The 22689-nt window shown below is 39.5% G+C and overlaps 1 protein-coding gene across 1 annotated transcript in view; it reads left to right on the top strand.

Moving 5' to 3' along the window:
* The first annotated feature begins 3074 nt into the window (after positions 1-3074).
* Positions 3075-22689, top strand: part of LOC136879053 (glutathione S-transferase) — a 63074-nt gene continuing 43459 nt past the window's right edge. Inside the window, exon 1 of the mRNA XM_067152791.2 lies at positions 3075-3227. The gene's annotated coding sequence lies outside the window, so the exon portion shown is untranslated. The remainder of the gene's footprint in view (positions 3228-22689) is intronic.

The following is a 22689-nucleotide window of genomic DNA, read 5'->3' on the forward strand; positions in this document are numbered from 1 at the left end:
AAATTGGAATTTATTTATCATCCTTCCCGCTTCCACAAGCGTAATTTCACCAACATCATTTCCCTCATCCCCATGAGCTCGGTTGTTCGCGACACCACCAGGAAGATTTCCTTCTACGTTGAGAAGATTTTCAAAATATTCCTTCAACTTGTCCAGTGACTCCCTGGGATCTATTATGGGTTTACCTGAATTACCCAAAACACTGTTCATTTCCTTTTTCCCTCCCTTCCTAAGATTCTTTATTACTGTCCAGAAAGGTTTCCTTGCTGCTTGGTCTGGTCTTTCCAGGTTATTACCAAAATCTTCCCACGACTTCTTTTTGGATTCAACAACTATTTGTTTCGCTCTGTTCCTTTCATCTACGTACCCCTGTCTGTATCGGTCCTTTTTGGAGCCATTTCTGATAAGCCTTGTTTTTACGTTTACAAGTTGCTCTCACTTCATCATTCCACCATTCCATCATTTCTCCCATCTTTACATACAGTTGTTCCTAGGCATTCCCTTGCTGTTTCTACTACAGCAGCCCTGTATGACACCCATTATCTTTCTATATCCTGAACCTGCTTACTGTCCACCGTTCGAAACTTCTCACTAATCATATCCATGTGCCTCTATCTAATTTCCTCGTTCTGGAAATTTTCTACCCTTGTTCGTTTGCAGACAGATTTCACTTTTTCTATCCTAAGGCTAGAGATACTTAGTTCACTACAGATCAGATAGTTGTCTGTATCATCGAAAAATACCCGGAAAACCCCTACAGATTTCCTGAATTCGAAGTCGGTTAAGCTATAGTCTACTATGGTTCTGGCACCCCTAGCCTTCCATGTGTAGCGGTGAATAGCCTTATATAATATAATATAATATAATATAATATAATATAATATAATATAATATAATATAATATAATATAATATAATATAATATAATATAATATAATATAATATAATATAATATATTTATTTATCACCTACAGGATGTCCCAATTACAGATTATGTAATAGAAAATTAAATTAAATTTTAAATAATTAAATTAAATAATATATACAAATATACGGTACATATATCTACAAACATATATAAATCTTCACATGTTTTCTACAGATTATTTACAAAATTTACAAAATTATCACGTTTCACCCTTGAGAAGAAGTTTTCGAATAGCAGTGGAAGGGTGGTAAAAATATCAAGTAACCCTTCCAGCTGATTTATGGTCCTAATGCTTGAAGAATGTATCCGTAATTGCTAAACCCATACTACTACTGAAGTCCAGCAAGCGCTTCTCATTCTTATCGTCCATTAGCACTTTCCTATCCTTGCTGCTGGCATTGACTACGGTGTCACTCAATGCTTCATAAAACTTGTCAACTTCCTCCTGATCTGCACCCGCATATGATGAATACACTGAGACAATTGTAGTCCTATTTCCTCCAACTGCGAACTCTAGCAACATCATTCGCTCATTTACGTGCCTAACAGAAATTATGTTGCGTTCAGTGGTATTCTTGATAAATAGTCCTACCCCATACTCTGCCCTACCCTTTTTAACACCCGTCAAGTACACTTTTATAATCTCCTACTTCTTCCTCGTTATTTCCCCTTACACAAATATCATTTACTCCTAGCACATCCAGATGCATCCTCTTTGCTGACTCAGTTCTACTTTCTTTCTTCCATAATCCACATTAATATAGATAGCTCCGCATTAAATTCCATTTCATTCGCCAAGTTGTTTCCAAAGAGTCCCTCGCCTGTCAAATGATTGTGGGGCTCCATTACTTCCATAGGTTCGACACTTGCTTAAAATGTTCTGAGCTCGGTAAATTCTGTGAAGCAGGATGCTACCCTACTTACATATAGTCCAATTGCGGATATATCCTGTAACGGATTAGGGACCACCGGTGGATTGTATAGTCTTAGCCGCCTGAGCACAAAGAGGGCCATGACTCAGAATATGTCCGAGAAGCCCACTCCCATTCCGTAGCAGTTGGTGTCCCGACTCTCAGGACCACTTACTAGGCCACTTAGCCGTTGCCCATGGTTCACGAACTACGATGCGACTACAGCAACCCATACCATGAACCAATAATAATATTAATAATAATAATAATAATAATAATAATAATAATAATAATAATAATAATAATAATAATAATAATAATAAGTAGGGGCTGCTTGGCCGAGGCGGTAAAGGCGCGCTCGGTTCGCCTGGAAGGGCGTGGGTTCGAATCCCCGTCAGGAAGTCGTAAAATTTAAGAAACGAGATTTCCACTTCCGGAGGTGCATATGGCCCTGAGATTCACTCAGCCTACACCAAAAATGAGTACCAGGTTAATTCCTGGGGGCAAATGCGGCCGGGCATAGAGCTAACCACTTTACCCCATCACGTGCCGAGATGAACAATGGTAGCCTTTACCTTCCACTCCTCCAAGGGCCTTTATGGCCTGTACGGAGGTGACTTTGCTTTTTAAAATAATAATAATAAATGACAGCTTACATGATTCTAATTCCTTTCATAACAAAAATCAAGATGTCTGCTTTTATAAATGAAATCTTACATTGGAATGGGCACTTTAACGGACTGTAAAATACTATGTCGCGACAGAAGGAGTATTCTACGAATAATAGTTGTTTTGAACAACCATTGCATTAACGCAATCAATCAATCAATCAATCAATCAATCAATCAATCAATCAATCAATCAATCAATCAATCAATCAATCAATCAATCAATCAATCTATCTCTGCATTTGGGGCTCTCGCCCTATCCGTTGTTTACCTAGTCTTTTCTTAAATTAGGTATTTCTCAGTAGTTGGAATTGTATCGAACACCTCCCTTATGTTTCACTTCAACAGAATAAAAATGGTTTCATTTGTTGTAAAATAAATCCGTGTCGTAATGTTTTTTGTAGGTGCGAAGTTGAGTGATCAAGATGCAGTGTTAATTGGAGAGGCTCGTTTTCTTTATGTTTCGCAATATGTTGTCAAATGTAATACTGTATGTGCTACGGCATCATATCTTACGTAACAAAACTTACATAAGGGGCCCAACTGGATTTACGTAATTTGCCTCGACTAGCCCTCTCTCAGCAACCAATAAAACGGATCATGCCCTGATAACAGAAAGATATTTACACGGGCGTGCCAGCGTTATCAACCAGCACTTCCCCTACGGTGTGAGAACAGTCTGTGTTGGTGCTCTTACTTCTATCACAGCGCCGTTGTTTCAGTAAGTATTCCTCATGTTTGGTTCTGAACATTGCATTCTAGGCAACAAATATTTAACGGCATTTAGTTACGGAGTTAAAATTAGTTATTGCAGTGACAACATACCGACTGCTCACTACAAATAAGTACATTAACAAAAATTCTGTGAAGGATCGTTCCACGTGGCAAAACAGACTAGATACGCACGACCGACATGTTCCCTCATCTACAGAATATTGCTGAAGGTCTTCTGATAAATAAATGCATATAGGTATCAGTTTGAATTAAAATTCACAAATCCAAGACTTTTTATTTATACATGTCTTCTGAAATTCAAACCAGTCTTGTCGCCGTTCAATGCGCTGATAACTATTTATAACGAGAAGCACGCATAAATGTGCAGACTTGAAAACTTAGGGCGGCTCCTTTGGTCAGCAGTGAGCCAAACCGTAGTCTACGTAATATACAAGGCCTGGAAATGCTGGCCAGCTGATGGGGGTCACGGTGTGTTACAGAATACGCTGCTAGATGTCAGATTTATGGGCTGACCAACACAATGCTCTTAATTGGAAAAAAAACACAATTATGTTGATATTCACCAGATAACGGTGCGAAATCAGAAATAAATGGTGGGAGGGGGGAGGTAGGGACATAGGGCTTAACTACTAGTGTTTATTCAGGCAGTATTTCACGAGGGGGTTTAAATTTCTCTTGTAATTTAATTACTCCCTCCCCCCAGGCAAATGTAGATTGTAGCTCTTTCTTTTGAATTTTGTTGTTATAACGAGAATGATAAACAATAGAACATATTCCAATCAGCTGAGAAGTATTGAGAGACTGTCGCTTTCTTACGAAAGGCCAGACGAAGCGCGATTTGTCCTGACTTGTTGCTTTATTAGTGGAACCTTCCTCTATCAGGGCTAAGTTTTGACTGAAAAATTTTGTCGGTTTGTACACTGCTTAAGTGAATATTGTCCTATTGGCTACTTATCGGAAACACACCCTCTCCAAGAAGTACAGGAGTGGTGTAAGCTCGAGCTAGGTACTTAGAGAAATTTACAAAGAAGTAGAGCTTCAAGTCATTTATATATTCCGGGTTTCAGATGGACTTGTCGGAGTGAAACATGAATAATAGGTTTCAGGTCCGGATTGCCACTGCTGCGTTGTTTTATTGCTGAAGGTCTGGCTGTCACTTGAATTATTGCTGATGTGTTCATAAAAATATGTAGAGTAAAAATCATTAATTTCAGTCATAAATTATATGTGTTCTACATTTTCCTCATAATTTTATAATGAAAGAATCCCCCGGGCAATTTTAGTGGGGGGGGGCCTTTGAAATAAAATTGTCGGTGGGGGAAATCCCTCCCTTCCCCCCCCCCGCGATTTCGCACCCTGCCAGATAAACTCGTGAAAATACTGTAAAGAAGGGGTAAAATTACACAAAATGAACGTTTTTAAATCACACAATACTTAATATATTACGTTCCTGTCAGTCTATAATATTATGAAGAACCGACCCAGCTCTAGCGATTTGATTTTCAAGTCTTTCCAGTTCAGCGGTTTTCTTATAAATTTGCTTGTTGTTTTAAGGGGCCTAACATCGAAGGTCTTCGGCCCTGTTATAAATTTCGTGCAGATTATTGGTAACTTTCGATGCCTGATTATCTAATACAATAACATCACACAGTTTTTCTTGCTCGCAGCTTAAAGACTTCAATAAATTTAGGCACAATCAGGCATTTGAGCTTTTTTAACAAGGTTTGCGCGTCCTAAATACTTCATGCAATTCTGTGTGAATTTCAAAACAATTCTCAAAAACATAACTAATTTCCTGGACGGGTACCCTAGTCCTCCTCGACCTTGTGAACTGTCTGGTACTTGTGAAGAAAGCTGTTACAAACAAAAGTTATATTTTGTGATTTCCTCAGCAATTCTTACTAAATAGCCGGCAACCATTGCTAATGAAGACAGTTCCATGCTGACGGGAACCTCTAAAAATAACAAAAATAACAAAATGCACACAATGGGTCAAATTTGAAATATAATCACATAACAGCTGAGATAAAACCAATAGCATAAGTGCATAATTTGTCAGTACTATATATTGATGAAAATATAAAACAATACATTCAATGGGTTCATCTAACACGTGCAAAACCTCCAGGGTTGGCAGATTCCACATCCTTCTGGATAAGCGCATTCCTTATGAGCTTATGACAAGCTCTGGAAAACTTGATGTTCGATGTTGGAAGTAACTGACGCATTTATCATTCCTGTTTTCAGCATGCTTTCGATCGTATAAAGGCAAGATCTGGCATCCAACATATCATTGAAACCTCCTCTCCTGCGCAGGTGGCTAAACAGGAGTTCAATGTCGTCACTGCTAAGATTTCTACTTAGAACATAATGGAATGCTACTGAGAGTAAATGTTTGATACACTTCACAGCAGACTGAGAGGTTCATATGTCCCTTGGATAATCCTCTCTTCCTTTTTATCGGGTCTTTGAATTTCCTCCATAGAAGTCAAAAAGGGTTCTGAAAGCCAGATCAATCGCTCATCGTCATTTTGTGTAAATACTTCTTTGTCCGTATTTCTAGAGGTGTAGGATTGTTTGGTGTTGCACACGTCATTTTCTTACACCGTCCAGAAATACAATTGTCTTATAAAGATTTTGATGGTCCGTCACAATTTCGGGAGCAACTACTGGTAAAGATTTCAGCGCAGCTATTACAGGTGTCTTAAACACGTATTTGCACGGTCTTACATTCATTTTCTCCAGATTGGAAGGATAAAGAACATTTCTGGTGAGACCCCGTGCAGGAGTCAGAATGAATTCCTTCTGTGCTTCACACATCTTCTTTAAGTGCCTACTTGAAATTATTTTTCCCCTCATGGGTGAAGTCCTTGTTCAGAAATAGTGAGAGCAATTTTTTAAAGATATGGCTCGAGTCAAAATTGAGAAAAAGCGGTCTGTTCTCATCAAACTTCGTCAAAGTGTGTAGTTGGGCGCCCGTTAGTTGGCGCGTGAAACAAAAGGCAACATGTATGCGAAAAGCAGTTGACAGCTCTCGGACAAGAAACATAGAAGCCTGTTGGCAACTTAATCGCTGGTACCAGTCTCTTCGAGCTAACCTTCGGAATAGCCAAGGCACTGGTCGATATTACGATCGTACAACACTTTCGCGTTAATGGTATCTCGTCAACTATGATCGAACCAATCTTTTCTTCGGGATTTTCCAAATTCCTTACTTCATAGTGCAGTCGTCGTTTAATCAGAGAAGTTATTCTGTCTCTCCAAAGTGTAACGTCTTCCTGTGAGGAAGTTTTAGACAACCAATTGATCTAATGAAATCGTAACTATTAGGTGCATTTCTGTTCCACAAAATAGATATTTTCAAAGTAGTCTCACCAAATTTAATGTTTTTTCCGTACGCTTCTAGCTGCTCTGCAAGAAATAGTTATTTTAAATTACCATTACCGGCCTTCTTTTTTCAATTTCATGTACTTTCTTCTGTAAGTTTGTCAGTTTCATCTTCTTCTCAGACTTTAATTTTTCCAATTTCTGTCTTAGCTTACAATTTTTTTAATACCTATAAACTGACTTCCTTAACAAAATAATGTTCCGTCTGCTTCTATTGTATTTAGCTCTTCGGGATGCTTTTGGAGGTGGAGTATATACTTGAATTCCTACTCTTTCTTAGAAGATTGAGGAGTTTTCTTCGTAGGTGATGCTGCCATTGTTTGAAATATTTCTGATATTACATGAGACTGGTCTGGGGGTAGGATAACTTCTGCGTTTGGCACATTTTTGTTTCTGAGTGGGGTAATCACTAAACACGGATGGTACTTCATCCGGAAGAAGCCTCTTCTTTGTGGTGCTAACAATAAAATCAGATTTCAGGAAATGCTTGTACTTTCGATGCTGCACAAAGAACCGAGTTTTTGACCTTGCCTCGACACGGAAATTTTCCAGTTCTCTAGTAAACTTGGATCGGTGGGAAACAGATCGAACATTACATTTTCTTCTTTCTTTGCAGTGTCTGAAGTGCATCTCAGAATACAGCAATGCACCATTTTTATCACTTCACTGACATTCCTGTATTGTGTTCTCCTTACAAGATGGCCAAACCCAGCGCTGGCCGCCATGTTGAAACGAGTAAATGCGAGGCACTTCCAGGCAGAATCTCATGCTACCTAGATCTCTGAACAAACATTCCTAAGAGGACGGGGATACAAAATTGCAACTCGGAAGCCAAAAAAAAGCATAAGATTTGCTTAAGAGCTTAGAGAATTGCTATAGTAGCCCCAGTGTACAAAGGAAGGAATGACAAACATAAAACTGATAATTGCAGGCCAGTGTTGCTTGTAAGCTCCGGAAAAGCATTCATTCTGATTATATTAAACAAATTTGCATAATTACTACTGGTTTAGAAGGCAGTTCCTGTTTTGGAAACATTAGCTATTCCAGTGAGGCTCTACTTGTAGGATTCCAGCAAGACACAACAGGTATTTTAGATTCAGAAGGTCGAAGGGACTGTATCGCTATTGGCTTTTGATAGGGTAGATCGTGGGGAACATGAGGGAAAACGGAATAGAAAAAGGGTCTTGAACGAGTGGCTACATTTCTAGAAAGAGAGAATTAGAGTGAGTGATGCAAGGCGGTAAAGCTTTATGTGGATGATGTTATAGTGTATAGAAAAATAAAACACAGGACTGGAAGAGGACGTCGACACTGTGAGAAGGGTGGAGAAGATAAGAAGTCCTAATTGGGGTCAAGGCTCTACAAAGGACTTCTTTTGGGGTGTGTGTTGGTGCTACAGGAGCAAATCTTATTTTATTACTATATATAAAAACGGATGTGTGTGTGTATGTGTAAATGACACATCTCCTCCTAAACCACTGGAGCAGCTTCAATCAAATTTTGAACACATATTATTTGCTATCTGGAGACGAGCACTGTGGGGGTAAGCCACCACTACCCCCTTAGGGGTGGGGGTTAGGGGGGTCAGGCAAAAAAATAATCGAAAATAGTGTCGAATCCATAGTTTTGGGGGTCGCTGAGGTGAATAGTGACACTCCCGATTTTTTAAAAGTCAAAATTCTGCTCCCATTTGGGTGGGGGGCGAGGGGGGGACTGATGATGGACGTATGTGTGTAAATGACACACCTCCTAAACCACTGGAAAAATTTCAATCAAATTTTGAAACTTATTCTTTGCTATCTGGAGACGAGCACTGTGGGGGTAAGCCCCATTACCCCCTTAGGGGCGGGGGTGAGGGGTCAGGTAAAAAAATCAAAAATAGTGTTGAATCCATAGTTGTCGGGGTCGCTGAGATGAATGGTGGGACTCCGGTTATTTTATAAGTCCAGGTTTATCCCCCTTTGGGATCGGGGCGAGGGGGGAGTGATATATAAAATTAAACGAAAATAATGTCGAATACATAGTTTTCGGGGTCGTCGAGGTGAATTGTACACTCAAGATGTTTAGTATCAGGAGACAAACCACGTGGGGATAAGACAGCCCAGGAAATCTTAGGGGCGGGGGGGACAAGGGGGTCAGATATACAAATTAACGAAAATAGTGTCGAATCCATACTTTTTGGGGTTGCTAAGATGAATAGTGACACTCCAGGTTTTTTAAAGTCCAAGTTCAGCCCCCTTTTGGGGTGGGGGTGAGGGGCATGTATAAAAATAAACGAAAATAGTGTCGAATACATAGTTTTCGGGGTCGCCGAGGTGAATTGTGCACTACGGACTTTTAGTATCAGGAGATAAACCACGTGGGAGTAAGACAGCACAGGAACCCTTACGGGCGGGGTGTGAGGGGGGTCAGATATACAAATTAACGAAAATAGTGTTGAATCCATACTTTTTTGGGGTCGCTGGGATGAATAGTGACACTGGATTTTTTTAATTCCAAGTTCAGTCCCCTTTCGGGTGGGGGCGAGCGGGGAGTAATATATAAAATTAAAGGAAAATAGTGTCGAATACATAGTTTTCGGCGTCGCCGAGGTGAATTGTAAGTCCAGATTTTTAGTATCAGGAGACAAACCACGTGGGGGTAAGACAGCCCAGGAAACCTTAGGGGCGGGGGGGCAAGGGGACACAGATACAAAAATCATCAAAAGTAGTGTTGAACCCATACTTTTCGTGGTCGCTAGGATGAATAGTCACACTCTGGAATTTTTTTACGTCCAAAGTTAGCCCCCCTTCATGGTAGGGGGCGATGGGAGAGTGATATATAAAAATAATCTAAATGAGTGTCGAATCCATAGTTGTCGGGGTCGCTGAGATGAAGATTGAGATTCCGGATATTTTATGTCTAAGTTCATCCCCCTTTGGGGTGGGGGGGGGGCGAGGAGGGAGTGATATATAAAATTAATCAAAAATAGTGTCGAATACATAGTTTTCGGGGTCGGCGAGGTGAATTGTACTCTTCGGATTTTTAGTATCAGGAGATAAACCACGTGGGGGTAGGACACCCCAGGAATGCTTAGGGGTGGGGGTGGGCGAGGGGGTGAGTCATATATATCTTCGAAAGTAGCTTCGAATCAATAATTTTCGGGCTCGCTGAAATGAATAGCAACAATCCGGAAGTTTTTAATGTCCAAGTTCGGCCCTCTTCGTTCATTGTTGAATCACACTTATTGCAAGCATGGCGGCAAGATAGTACGTGTACTTCTGAGCAACAGGCAAGATTTTTATTTATGAATTAACAAATATTTCCAATAATTGTATACTTTGGGACACATCATAATATTGACACTCCTATGAATCTACTAACACACAAATGTGACAATTATGTCATTGTTGATGTGACAGAGTTTTGTAAGTATAGCTGTCCTGAAAATCGGACGCTATGCACAGGGAGTCCTACTGTCTCCTACTCCTACTGTATTCCCTTACTTGTTTGATGGTGAGTGAAATATTGGAAATTTTAGAGGAAGAACCGACATTTGGAGAGGAGTAGCACATCAAACTTCTTGATGATGGATGTGAAACGGTTGATGATAATGACAGATGGTAATCTAAATTGGTAGAAACCTACTTCTAAGTGAATGTGAAGGGAAAATTGCTTCAAGAGAATATGTTTTTCATAGGCTAGATCCTGTGGTAGTTGAAATATTACTGAAAGTTCTACAGATGGAACTGAAAAACCAGAAAACCATTCAAAAGGAAGCTGTCATATGAAAATACAGTCGTACATAAGACCTCTGTTTCCAATATCCCTGGCATTAGTTGGTCTGACTGTCTCACACATCAGATGATCCGCTAGAATTCTCCCTCCGCTAGTGGCTATCGGATACCTTTCACCTTTCCAAGTGAAGTATAAAATGAAAGGCTGAAAGAATTTGGACTCGCAAGTGTACACTGATGCAGGTGGAAGGAACTGGTTCAAACAGGGAGCACGCAATATTCTTTGTCAACTACTTTATATCCCTGAAACCGGTAAGACATCTGGCTTCAAAGGGAATGAGTGCAACAGGGACATTTCAAGAAAACCAGACAGAGAAAGGCAGACAGGAAAAAAAAGAGATCATATGACTGCAGGAGTTTTGGTGGTGCGTCGCTGGTGCGCCGGAATGACAGCGGTGTTGTCACTGCTGGTACGAATTACAAACAGATGGAGATAAAGTGGTGCATCAAGGTGGTCCAGTGTAAAAAAAAATACACAAAGTGTCTGTACTGCAATGAAAGCTGTTCAATTCCTCTAGTGGCATCCGAAGAGTGGATCAGCTTGACCAGTTTGAACTTCACCCAAAATGCTTCTGTGGATACATAAATGTAAATAGCATAAACAGTATTGTGATAAGTCTGTAGTGGAAATTGTAGGTCCACTTTACAGTGTAGTTTGGATAAGGTAATGCTGCCTAGCTTGCAACATTATTGTACAATGTAACGGTGACTAACTGCTGTTGTACAGGTTACAGTAGGTGTACAAGAGGGAGGGGAAGGAAAGGGAGGAGTTGTAGAAGACAGGTGGTCTAATGTTCTAAGGGGAAGGAGATTGCAGGCTTAGGGCTCTATTCAGGATCAGAATTCAGGACAGGTGTCTGTGCGAAATCGGTACGAGTCACTCCAGGTAGAACAACAGAGGGAAGATGAGGGACAGGGAACTGTTGCTGAGATGTGTGGAAGTAGGAGGAAGGGAAAAGGTAGGAAAGGAAAATGTAGAGTAGAGGATAGGAAAAGACAGGTGGAACAGGGTCTTGGAAAGGAGAAAAGGGAGGAGGAAGTAGCTTCTGCAGCTGTCAGGAAAGATAGGGCTGACTTGAATGAGGTGGGTAGGGTTGAGGCTCTGGTCATGGGGGATTCCATCGTTAGACACGTGGGGAAAGTGTGTGGAAGAAAGGGTACCAGGGTAGTGTTATCCAGGAATTAGGTTAGCAGATGTTGAGGAAAGTAGAAGAGAGGGAGGAGGGGAAGGAGAAGGTGGTAGTGTTTCACGTTGGTACCAACAACGTAAGGCAAGCTGATATAAGTACCAACATAGTTGGAGATGTGTGGGATCTGGTAAATGCAGCACGGGTGAAGTTTAAGAAAGCGGAGATTGTTATTAGTGGAATACTGTGTAGAAGGGATACTGACTGGAGGGTGATTGGGGATTTAAATGAGACTATGGAGTGGGTATGTGGGAAACTGGGAGTGAAATTTCTAGATCCTAATGGGTGGGTAGGAGATAGGGATCTGCGCTCAGATGGCCTTCACTTAAACCGCAGTGGTACGTATAAGTTAGGAAATTTGTTTGGAAGGATAATAGGGAGGTACATAACAGGGAAACGGGATGGCCTAGGGAGCGGTGATAAGGGAACAGTGAACTGAAAATCAAGTAGGGATGACATAAAATTGTTAGTGTTGAACTGTATAAGTATTGTAAGGTAAGGAATAGAATTAAGTAATTTAATAGATATATATTTACCAGATATTGTAATAGGAGTTGAATCATGGCTGAGAAATGATATAAGGGATGCAGAAATTTTATCACGGCACTGGAGGGTGTATCGTAGAGATAGGATAGGAAGGGTGGGAGAGGGAGTGTTCATTCTGGTGAAAGAAGAATTTGTAAGCTATGAAAAAGTTAAAGATGAGACACATGAAATTCTAGGTGTAAGTAAAGATAATAGGCAACTTGATATATTTGGAGTGTACAGATCAGGAAAGGGTAGCACTGACGCGGATTCCGAATTATTTGATAGGATAGTCAGCTATGTGGGAAACGACATGGAAAGAAATGTGATTGTAGCGGGAGATCTGAATTTGCCAGATGTCAATTGGGAAGGAAATGTGAACGACAGGAAGCATGACCAACAAATGGCAAATAAGTTAATATGGGAAGGACAGCTGATTCAGAAAGTGATGGAACCAACCAGAGGGAAAAATATCCTGGACGTGGTGCTGATAAAACCAGATGAGCTCAATAGGGAAACTGAAGTAATAGATGGTATTAGTGATCATGAAGCTGATTTTGTCGTAGTTAAAAATAAATGTGATAGAAAGGAAGGTCTTAACAGTACGACTATTTGACAGTAACGTATGGCTGATAAAGCAGGCATGAGGCAGTTTCTAAAAAGTAACTATAGGAAAACGGTAAATAAAAATGTAAACAGACTCTGGGGTGGGTTTAAAGAAATTGTTGAAGAATGCAAAAACAGGTTTGTACCATTTAGGGTGGTAAGGAATGGTAAAGACCCACCTTATTATAATAGAGAAATGAAGAGACTAAGAAGGAGGTGCAGACTGGAAAGAAATGGAGTTAGAAATGGCTGTGGAAGTAAGGAGAAATTGAAGGAACTTACTAGAAAATTGAATCTAGCAAAGAAGGCAGCTAAGGATAACATGATGGCAAGCATAATTGGCAGTCATACGAATTTTAGTGAAAAATGGAAGGGTATATATAGGTATTTTAAGGCAGAAACAGGCTCCAAGAAGGACATTCCAGGAATAATTAATGAACAAGGGGAGTGTGTATGTGAGGATCTTCAAAAGGCAGAAGTATTCAGTCAGCAGTATGTAAAGATTGTTGGTTACAAGGATAATGTCGAGATAGAGGAGGAGACTAAGGCCAAAGAAGTAATAAAATTTACATTTGATAACACTGACATTTACAAAAGTTGAAAACTAGAAAAGCAGCTGGAATTGATCAGATTTCTGGGGATATACTAAAGACAATGAGTTGGGATATAGTACCATATCTGAAGTACTTATTTGATTATTGTTTGGTCGGAGGAGCTATACCAGATGAATGGAGAGTTGCTATAGTAGCCCCTGTGTATAAAGGAAAGGGTGATAGACATAAAGCTGAAAATTACAGGCCAGTAAGTTTGACATTATTGTATGTAAGCTTTGGGAAGGCATTCTTTCTGATTATGTTAGACATGTTTGTGAAATTAATAACTGGTTCGATAAAAGGCAATTCGGTTTTAGGAAAGGTTATTCCACTGAAGCTCAACTTGTAGGATTCCAGCAAGGTATAGCAGATATCTTGGATTCTGGAGGTCAAATGGACTGTATCGCAATTGTCCTGTCTAAAGCATTTGATAGGGTGGATCATGGGAGATTACTGGCAAAAATGAGTGCAATTGGACTAGACAAAAGAGTGACTGAATGGGTTGCTATATTTCTAGAAAATAGATCTTAGAGAATTAGAGTAGGTGAAGCTTTATCTGACCCTGTAATAATTAAGAGGGGAATTCCTCAAGGCATTATTATCGGACCTTTATATTTTCTTATATATATAAATGATATGAGTAAAGGAGTGGAATCGGAGGTAAGGATTTTTGCGGATGATGTTATTCTCTATAGAGTGATAAATAAGTTACAAGATTGTGAGCAACTGCAACGTGACCTCGAAAATGTTGTGAGATGGACAGCAGGCAATGGTATGTTGATAAACGGGGTTAAAAGTCAGGTTGTGAGTTTCACAAATAGGAAAAGTCCTCTCAGTTTTAATTACTGCGTTGATGGGGTGAAAGTTCCTTTTGGGGATCATTGTAAGTATCTAGGGGTTAATATAAGGAAAGATCTTCATTGGGGTAATCACATAAATGGGATTGTAAATAAAGGGTACAGATCTCTGCACATGGTTATGAGGGTGTTTAGGGGTTGCAGTAAGGATGTAAAGGAGAGGGCATATAAGTCTCTGGTATGACCCCAACTAGAGTATGGTTCCAGTGTATGGGACCCTCACCAGGATTACCTGATTCAAGAACTGGAAAAAATCCAAAGAAAAGCATTTCGATTTGTTCTGGGTGATTTCCGACAAAAGAGTAGCGTTACAAAAATGTTGGAATGTTTGGGTTGGGAAGAATTGAGAGAAAGAAGAAGAGCTGCTCGACTAAGTGGTATGTTCCGAGCTGTCAGTGGAGAGATGGCGTGGAATGACATTAGTAGACGAATAAGTTTGAATGGCGTTTATAAAAGTAGGAAAGATCACAATATGAAGATAAAGTTGGAATTCAAGAGGACAAACTGGGGCAAATATTCATTTATAGGAAGGGGAGTTAGGGATTGGAATAACTTACCAAGGCAGATGTTCAATAAATTTCCAATTTCTTTGAAATCATTTAGGAAAAGGCTAGGAAAAACAACAGATAGGGAATCTGCCACCTGGGCGACTGCCCTAAATGCAGATCAGTATTGATTGATTGATTGATTGATTGATTGATTGATTGATTGATTGATTGATTGATGGATTGTTGTACTGACCTGAGTGCATAGCATCCAATATATTGGACGGCCTGTGTAAATAAAACTAATACTTGTATGAACATTCTGATGGTTGGAACACGTTTCTCTAATTATTAAGTGTAGAAATATGTAGATAAATTCAAATAAAGGACAAATAATAACTTTATCACTAATGGGTTATTGCAATTATTATTGGGAGCGCTATGTAACACACTAAAGTACTGTTTAAAGAAAAAAATTGTAAAACATGTAATTCAGGACACACACAATTAAAAATGCTTACCTCTAATTGGAAGAAACTTTCAATACTTTCCTTCCTGCTTTAAAAAATGACCTGGACTGCGCCTTCCTTGATATTTCCTTTGCCCGAAAAATAAATCTGCACTTAATGTAATGGGATAGAATTTTGGGCAAATATATAGCAGATGATCCTCTGAACAGCATAAATTCTGAAACACTGGAAGTTCGTATATAATCTCCACACAGTCTGAAAATATATCACCCCTCAACATGTCTTCTCCTTTCACCATATCTTGCATTGTAGCATCTACACGTTTCATCACGTCATAGAAGGGTAACGAAGGATATTTGAGGCATTTAGAGCATTTAGAGTCACTACCGCCAAAGTCCCTAAATTTGGAAAGAACGCTCGCATCACTAAGGGCACATTGAGTTTCAGAAACACATTCTAATGGTTTCAGCCACTCACTGCAAGGCACAAGTTTCCTTGCCGCTGTGTGAATCAAGTAGCCACATAAATAATATATGAGATTATCACCTACTCTAGCTGAACTGTTATCATTAACTGACAGATCTGTGGGACTGAGGCCCTGTTCAATATCTGTCAGTGTAACAGTGTCCCTTATTTGTTCATGAATATTTTCCTTCACCTCCCTGCTTCTACGTCTTTTATCTCGTACCACTGATCTTATCTGTTGCACAAAGGATGACAGCTTGTCGTCAACAACATCCTTACAGTTGGCTGTAGAGGAAAGAATTCCTTTCAATGGAACATAAATAGACTGAAGTAGCTTGGTACTTCTGGAAAATTATATGGCGCAGCGTTCTCTGTTAACTTCCACCTGTACGAACCAATTCCACTGTTTTTCCATCTATAATGAAGATACCCACTTTGATCAGGATGTCGTCACTAAAATGTATGTTACACACATGATTGTTAAAAGTTAACATTCTACCACTCCTTGGATTTTTCCTGTTCCATTCACTCACACAATTTTCCTTACATCTAAACCAGTGCCTACCATCTCCTTTACTACCCCAGACTGACAGCCTGGCATGTTCACAATGATGATTACACTTAACACGTCATCACACGCTCCCGCGGCAGTTTGCCGCGTTTGAACAATAATCCTAATATCTTCCTTTATTGTCTCCAAGAATGTGCGGGCAGTCAGGTATTCCTCCCCCCACATCTATGTATAACGACCGTAACCTAATCCAGTTCGTCGCTGTCTCCTCCCTACGTCAGTTCACATTTGTGTTGGTGGTGTCACTTTGTGTGAGCAGATTGCTAACGTGCGTGCTATCGCGTACAACAATTAGTTAGCATATTGCTAACGGGCGAGTTCTCGCGTATATTTAATATGATACAGTTGCAATATTTCTGTTTTATTGTTTGCGCCATTACCTGGAAATGGATCCGTACGACGTACAACAAGCTACAGTGAGAGATTTAGTGGACAGTGTTCCAGAATGTCATTCAAGTAAATTAGGTGAAGATACTTCTTGTTATAGTGACGTTGATGAAACAGATATTTTAGAGCATGTTAATAGTGACTCAGAAGAGAGTGTTGCAGAAGAAATAATACAACCGTGTGAGGTTGGTAACAAACAACACACTCCACCGCCCAACGAAGAGGCACTGAACATTTCGGTAGGCGCTCAGGAAGAACCTGAACGTCGTGAGCCTGTTCTTAAAGTGAGACAGCAACAACCACATGAGAGGCCCCTGCAACCAGGTCAATATGCTATCTGTGGTATCTGCCCTACAAGGAAAAATAGCAGAACAATGGTTATTTGTTGCGCATGTGATATTCCCATCTGCCGAGAACATACAGTGCCAACGTGTTCGAGATGCTCAACCCAACAGGAGGATCCAGCTGAAAATGACTAGACTGGCTGATTGTTGGACAGAAGTAATATGCTTACGATGTTTCTTAAATCAATCATATTTGTTTATATTTCATATTTTACTAATTCAACTGGACTTGTATTAATGCAACTTATGTGAAAATGCCTAAAATATAGTATGCGGCAATTTGCTAACGGGGCGTGCTTTGATGTCAGGTCACAGCCTTGGAATTGCGGCAGTTTGCTAACATAGCGTGTTCTCGTGTTGTAAAATATTTTAAATTACTAATAATGATTTACAATCCTAAATATGATGTTTTGGTAAGTAAATTCTCTTTCTTATAATGTTGTTAACGTTTGAGGATTGGTTTCTTCGTTTCAAAATCAGAACAACAATACATAACATGTGTGAGCAAATTGCCGTGGGGCGTGCTGTCATGTAAAAATAAGGGGGCGTGTGATGACGTGTTAATAACACCACTCAATTCACACATAAACAATATTTCACCCTCTAATACAGTGTGTCGCGCCTACACAACAGTGCGCTCAACAGCTACTCGTACAGGCCAAACGAGGTGTGTGGTGCATGGTGTTGAAAAATGGAAGTACATTCTCTGGACAACAGAACCTTACGGAAGTTCCAACACTCGATAATTTACTCGCCCTGGTTCCCTTAATTCTGAGGATTGTGATCTTTGAAGAGGCTGTTGGTCTGTTGTCTCCAACTTTTGCAGTCCTCGGGCAGACGTGCTTCACCAAAGAGGCTTAACCAAGTTGTATTCTTGATGAAGATGATGATTATAATAATAATGCTCCATAACCATCATTGGTTAATTTCCCTGGCACGGGGGCAGGGTGTATGTGTCGTCTTCATCATTTCATTCTCATCACGATGCGCAGGTCGCCTACCTGTCGAGCCGAACATGTCGTCGGAAAATCCAGGTACTAAAGGCCAAACGCCATTCCATTTCATAATAATATGGCCTCAGCTACCGCACACCGGTATTTTAATTTGATGGCATCTGGCTGCCAGTTCGTCAATTTCTATGGGCTGAGTGGCTCAGACGGTTGAGGCGCTGGCCTTCTGATCCCAACTTGGCAGGTTCAATCCTGGCTCAGTCCAGTGGTATTTGGAGGTGCTCATATACGCCAGTCTTGTGTCAGTAGATTTACTGGCATGTAAAAGAACTCCTGCGGAACTAAATTCCGGCACCTCGGCGTCTCCAAAAACTGTAAAAGTAGTTAGTGGGACATAAAGCAAATAACATTATTATCAATGTGCTGTATTACTCTAGGCCTACTAGATGGCAGAGTAACTGATATGTTCTTGACCATCGAGTGGGAACTTCTCCACGATCTCTGTTGCCAGGAATATTTCCAAGAATGATCAGTTTTTTATGCTGTCATTCCCACGTCACTCAGTGTGTCCAAAGAATTGTAGAACTCTCTGTTCCCATATTGATTATAATCTGATTCTCAGGTTGAGCTGGTTTATAATTGAATCATTGGTCCGAAATGCTGTCCAAAGTATGTGTAACATTCTTCGCCAGCACCACATTTCAAAATAATCAATTTTCTTCAGACCTGTAGTACAAATAGTCCACATCTCAGCTCCATAGGGGAGACTGTATAGTACTATAATTTTCAGTGGTAACAAGAAAGAGCAATCCTTCCATAAATGGGACAAATTCGTCATTACATTTTTGTCATAATTTATAACTTTCATTCCCATGTTGATGTTTGACTTATATAATAGGAATCATTCGAGGGATGTTCCACCATTGAACACTTTATATAATGTGTAACATTTATTAAATGAAGAGCAGTTTCGATACTCTTGGAATCATCATCATTTGGAAACAAGAAAGGTATATGGATTAACACACATTTTACTTAAAATTTGTCTTAAAAATACACTCAAAATGGTTGACATGAGCTGTACTCGTATGTCATAAAACACGTTGAATTTTAAAGAACTTCCTTAGAGTTTAAGTCACAAATAATTGGAGCTCATATGCACAATGTTCAGTAGAGTTTTAAAGTACACTAGAGTCCCATTAATCCAAACCCTATTAATCCGAAAGTCCAGTTAATCCGAACTGAAGTATTCACTTTAAAAAGTAAATTCTCCTTATTGAAATGAAAGAACATATTATAGAATGAAGATTTACTTGCATTTTATTAGTCATATTTTACTAGAATAACTTAATGTAAACATAATTACACATCATAAACCATCAATCACTCGTCGTTTATCTTTACAAAGTCTGTTAGTTTCTTTTGCCGTTGTGATTAGAACCTACTTGAAGATGCAGCTTTTCCCCACACACATCTGGAAACAGCATTTTACAACTACAGTATGACTACTTTCATACTACAATCATTATCATAAAATGACAATACGATTCTACATTCAGCACGGAAAACTTGCTACACGTCCAGTCCATGGCAATAATCAGTTCTTATCACTTAGTTCACACTGTTTACTGACATTTGCTTCAAAATTAATGAGTCAACAGAAAGTTTGTTGCATTAGATTCATCAGAAGCACACCTTTTAAGGTTACAGTGTTACCTCCTTTTGCTCCAATGATTGAAAAATGTTTTCAGCGCAATCCTATGAGATCCTCCTTGTTAACAAATAACAGGAATCATAATCTTTGTGTAACTTTGACCACAATAGTTTTGAAGCAGAAATATTGTCTACTCAACCTTGAATGTGAAGCTATTTGAGACAATTGCAAATTTCATCAAGCTTTTGCATATGCCTTGAGTCTCCTGTATGCTTTGGGACTACTGAGTGTATCATGTCAACTGACTGCAATAGCAAGGAACCACTAGATGGCACGCAGAAGCAATGTCACCAATTTCTCGCACAAGTTTCCAATATTATTATGTTAAGCTATTTGATGAAAGTAAGGAGCCTGGCACAAGTAAATGAAAGCAATGCCAGGACTCAGCTAAGAGTCGCTAACCCACACTCCCGAGTTAAGAGCCCCTGGGGCACCTTTTAGCAGCATCTTACAACAGCTAGGGAATACCACTCACTATAGCACAGATGATAGTATACGGTAGGGATGGGACAAATGGTTACTTTCCAGTATCCGGGACAAATACAAGTTGCTGCTAATCTCACCTTAATAAGTACATACATAGCAGTAATATATCTTCATCTCGCTTTCTTAACTGTTCCTAGACAATTTTTGCAATGACCCATATGATATAATAAGTGTCGTAACTGCTGTAATGAGAGTTGTTACTTGTAATTATAAAATATGTCGTGTGCTGCCGGAATGAGGGCAAAACTTAAGCAGAGTTTAATCCTGTACTCTTTTTTACGTTGCACAGACAAAGACTGGCCTTATGGCGACGATAGGATATGACAAGACTAGGAAGAAAGCGACCGTGGCGTTAACTAAGGAACAGCCCAAGCATTTGCTTGGTGTGAATTGGGAAAGCACTGAAAACCATCTTCAGGGCTGCTGACAGTGGGGTTCACATATGCACTAAGTGTTGAAAATATGCACTAAAAATAAAAAAAAATTCTTTTACCATACTCATTATTAAATTTCAACTCAGTGTTAAATTGATAAAAATATTTCATTCCTTGCAAAATGATGAATGGCAGTAGGTTATCAACAGTTTTTCAATGTTTTCCTGTTGTCGGACAGAATTAATGTATACGCTGAAAATGATTATTTAGTGTCGATGGACGTAACTGGGCAATACATGTACAGTGGCACTGACTGCCTGATTCCACTTATGTAGTTGCTTATGGATTGAATCCTGGGTTTGAGTCCAACACCGCACTGAGTTTCCTTCCAACTTTTCCTCCAGTTTCAACAGGAACGCCATTTAGAAAACTAATGGTGTTTTGAATTAACTGAAGGGATTCACGCAGGGGTGCACCACATGTTTCTAGGCCCTTAATCGCCTTCAAAAGATGAATAATGCACATGGATGAAACGGATCTTTGTATACGGTTTCAGATTCAAATGCGCACTTTGCATAACGAACACACGCAGTATGACTATCATTAACACTTTTAACTACATCTTTCACTTGATTAAATGTCTGCTGGTAAAACGATACTGCGGTTAACCAAGTTCCCCATCTTGCGAGAAGTTTCCGGTGGAAGAGAAGCCTGAGACAGCTGAGTTTCGTACAACTGTACACGAGCCGGTGCTTTTAGGAACAATTTTTTCCCACTTGAAATTATTTCGTTGACAGATGAAAAGAGGATATGTATCTCTTCTGCAATACGATGCAATTCATGGGCCAAACAAGTGACATGGATAAGACTTGGAGAAAACACTCGAAGGGACTGACCAGCTTTCAACATATACGAAGCTGCATCTGTGACTAACAGGCACACTTTGTGACAATCACTCTCCGGTTTACTAGGCCACAGAAGTCGCAAGGAATCGTTAACAAATCTTGCAACTGTAGCGTGGCTGGTTTTTTCTAACAATTTGCATGAAAGTAAATGAGGTTTGCCAGGTTCTTCTGGACATAATTTACCGTCTATGAAGTTCGCAATGTATTGACCACACGAATTGGTTGTTTCATCTACCGATATCCAGACACAGTTCCCTTCTATGTCAGATTGTATCGAATGCACGACAGAAGCGTGCAGTAAAAATAAATAGTTTTTCCTAAGGTCATCCTTTGACTAGCACAATGCTTTACAAGAAACAAGCGTAGATGTGGATGTTGCTGCATACAAAAGCTTTACAAATATCAGTGGAAAATGTACAATACTAACTGCACACTGTGTTTTCACATTGGTTAAAAGTAGATGTTGCATATTCTTACTTGATTCTTTTGATTTGAGATGTGAAATTGTTTTCGAATGCTGTCTTGTCGCACACTTGGCAGTACAGTACATCACCGTCACTGTTGCATGATATCCACTGTTTAATTTTAAAATCCTAGAACTCTTATATTTAGGTACTTTTACAGTTTAATCTGGTAAAATAATGCAATAGTTAACAGATGCACGCAATTGTTTAAGCAAACCTTGGGAGGCTACTGAAAGGAGAAAGGAATGTCAGAAAGAAAGAAACAGCTGTTGTAAAAAGTATCATTATCTGTTTACCTGCCTGTATTGCAACACTGAAAGCACTTTCCTTGACCAGGGAAGGCTTCTCGTGTTGCCAGGGGATGTACAATATATAGAATTCATTAGATTTTTAATTTTGTTCAGAAATCTTAGATAATCGAACATACATAAGAGAAAAGTATATCTGTATATGCACCAACATTCAAAATATGCATTTGCATATGCAATTATGCATTTTTTTAAAATCCGGGCCCTAGTAATGGTACATATTATAGCAGTAGTTGTTGCTGTACTGCGCCACAAGTTACGGCCGATGGACAGAGACATGTATTGGCACTTGCGATAGCTTGATATTTGAGTATTTATTTATTTACTTGAGTCAGAAGTTATTCAAATTTTAATATGACATAATTGTGTAAAATAATGGAATATGTATTATAAAAGAACAACTGAGTAATTCCATGACTAAAGGGAAAAAATTAAATAATTTTTGCCTAGAATCGGCCTTCGTTAACTCTCCATCATCGCATGTTCAATGATCTCCCACAATTGTTCAGTTAGCGCTCAAGTTGAACTGAGGAAACTTTTCCTGGATTTCAACCTAGATGGCCATCGAGTGGGTGTAGCTGATTTATTTCAGCC

Source organism: Anabrus simplex, chromosome 8, assembly GCF_040414725.1.
Source record: "Anabrus simplex isolate iqAnaSimp1 chromosome 8, ASM4041472v1, whole genome shotgun sequence".
Taxonomy (NCBI): Eukaryota; Metazoa; Arthropoda; class Insecta; order Orthoptera; family Tettigoniidae; genus Anabrus; species Anabrus simplex.